This window comes from Atta cephalotes (genome assembly GCF_000143395.1).
Source record: "Atta cephalotes unplaced genomic scaffold scaffold00001, whole genome shotgun sequence".
NCBI lineage: Eukaryota > Metazoa > Arthropoda > Insecta > Hymenoptera > Formicidae > Atta > Atta cephalotes.
Window position 1 is genome coordinate 197,374 of NW_012130065.1, and position 3,130 is coordinate 200,503.

Here is a 3,130-nt window from a genome sequence, read left to right on the forward strand (position 1 = left end):
AGTTACAAAAAAAGTTTAGCGTGATGATCCAAGGCTGTAAGTACATTATCCCGATATTCGATTTTTCGTCAAGAATTCCAAATGCGTTATGCAATTTGGTGTATCAATTAGAGATAACAATATTCCAATAAATAAATGCCTAATCATTTAGCTTGGCACATTGGAAGTGAACAAAATTTCCGGACACATAAAAAATAAAATGTAATAACTACGGTTTGTTAAGTCTAGAATTGCTAAGAGCGATGGAGAAGAAAAGGTGTTGAATAGCAGATACTTTTGAAAAGAAAAATCATGTCGTATAAGATTTTTTTCTTACATATTTTATCTAATTACATTTTTCTTCACATTTCTTGCATCATCTTGTGTCTGTACACAAGCTATGTTACAATTTTTTTGTATTTGATGTATTTGTATAAAATGTTAGAGAGAGGAATAGCATTAGATATTTGCTATTAAATCACTGGTACTTCATTCGTTGATATATAGGGTATCCTAAGACTGAAGCATTATTTTTTTTACAAAAAAATTTTTTGATAAATTCGGGATTAATTTTCCAATGGATAATTCTAAGGAACTTTGAAAAAATTTTGTACATAAATTAATGTAAAAATGATAAAATAAAATTTTAATATATAAAATAGCATACGTGTGTATACATATGTTATATAATTATTTTTCATTTCAAATTGCATTTTAAAATCATTTTACTTATATATTTCTAGATATTGTAAGAATGCAGACAATAAGGAGAAATCTTATTCATTTCATTTTAATAAAGATCTGATTTTGAGAGTGACAGTTTAATGGATTAATTGCGAAATATTTTACACAAGCTAAACGACTTCAATGAGAAATAATATTTTTCTAAATAGCATCGAGATTAATATCACACGTGAATTTATCAAGAAATCCATTACGAAAAATTGTACAATAATTTCAGATACCTTATATATCGTTTTATCGCATATTTGTTCTGATAAGCATCGAATCAAAGTAGCACGACCATATGTACGCGACGTTGTAGGAACGAAACAACCATGGATCGCATTAATAAATCTCATAATGAACTAAATACTTTCAAACGGATGCATGGTGTAAGAACAGAACAAACGAAATAAACCATCAAAAGGAGGGTATTTGCGGATATGGAACAATCTGGAACTTCTACCATTTTGTCTTGTATCTTTTAACTTACTGAGAGATTACGGATATATAGTGGGATTAGCTAATCAGTCTTGTGTTAGAGGCTCGTTATGTCTAGACTCAACTGCATTACATTGCGTTACTCGTATAATAACTCTTTTCTTAGCTCATTCCATTAGGATTCATCCAATATTATTCATTTTGCGACTGTAACGATTACATGGATTCAACCTTTTCTCGTCCGTCGTTAATCTGTTTCTCACTGGGCTCTAAGACAGTCTACGTTTCTCTCGTCTCTACTCAAAAGCATAGTGCATGCCTCTGAATTTCATAGTTTATTTCGTGGAGCAACGCAGAAACGATTACGCAACGGATTAAGAGTGATATCTTATGCCGCGAACTATTGTAGCCGTTTACGATGTATAAATAAAAGTGTGGATGATCCTATTGCACTATGGAGACTATAAACTCATGACTGTAAATTGCACGATGAATCTTTGCAGAATATGTTAACTTTCAGTCGAAAAGTGGTATTCATTCGCAGTGAAAAATATGCTATATCTTCCTCATTGGAAGATGTTTTAAGAGGCATATTACAGGAGACAAAGCGCGATTTCATATGCCAGCTCCACGAAATAGTACAGTTACGTACACAGCATAAAATCTATGTCATACGTACAAGGTACGTCGGGAAAATTTCAGAAGCACAATAGTAACATAAAAGAAATTTTGATAGAATTACTTATTGCTTGTTTCGTAAATGTTTAATGCATCAGGTTCAGTGAAGTTCACATTGGAATAGATGAACATCTAATCTTTTACACATCATTGATAATATATAATCGTTAATTTATTTAACCATGAAATATATAGCTTTCTTTTATGTTTTCTTTTATCTTTATATATGCAAGAATAATATCTTTAAATAGACAGAATAAGAAAAACAAGGCGCCGTTTAAATTAATACCAGTGTTTTTATAAACGTAACGCATTTGATCTCGTGATAGTATTTTGAAATTAAAATATAATGTTAATATTAAATTTGAAAATTAGATCCTAATTGTTTTCACATTTAAGATTTCATTATATAATTACAATAAAAAGATTAAAATAAAGATTATGAACTTTTGCAAACTACTTTGTATGTATATATCGCAAATGCTCATCAATCATTATATATATATATATATATATATATATATATATATATATATATGGTCATTACTGAAGCCTTTTAATTTGAAAAAGGATCCTTACTTTCTAATTCTTCTACTATGTATCGAACAATTGGTGAATTCAGAATTGTTAGATCAACTGATACAATAAAGTCAAAAATATTAAAACAATGTAGAAAGCATAAATATAATAGAAATTTATAAATTAGAGGAACGCGATATATTTGCTAAGTCCATACACTTATTCTGAATCACCCTCTACACATATACTTTCCAACATATCTATATCACTATACGAGTTCAAAGCTTAAAATCATGCAAAGTGGCGACTAGGTGTAATTCACAAAATTTATAAAATATGGTCTTTTTGCTGTGAACAAAATGTCGTACCAACGCGGTAGTCGACCTAATTGCCACTTTGATTTACCATATTTACTATAAACTCGAAAAAAAAATAAACCAATGCTATACAAATATATAGTTACAGCAGAAATCGCACAAAAAGCGCATCTTGCGACTGAAAATGAAACAGAAAGTCTATGATATAAATAATAAACTTGCTTCTTTGATACACACTTACACACTAGATGGTTAAATGGAGAGAGAAGTTATTACATGCTTGTCAGATAATGTGCATTGCCAATGGACAGTCGCATGTTTCTCACGGTGTACGCGGCCCAATCTTCAGGAGAGACATTTGACTTAAATCGCAACTGTTTGTAATAACTCGACGATAAACGGCGTCTTTAGTATAAAGTAAACTCTCCGTATTAACATATACTATAGCGACAACTTCAAAAAGACAGTATCTG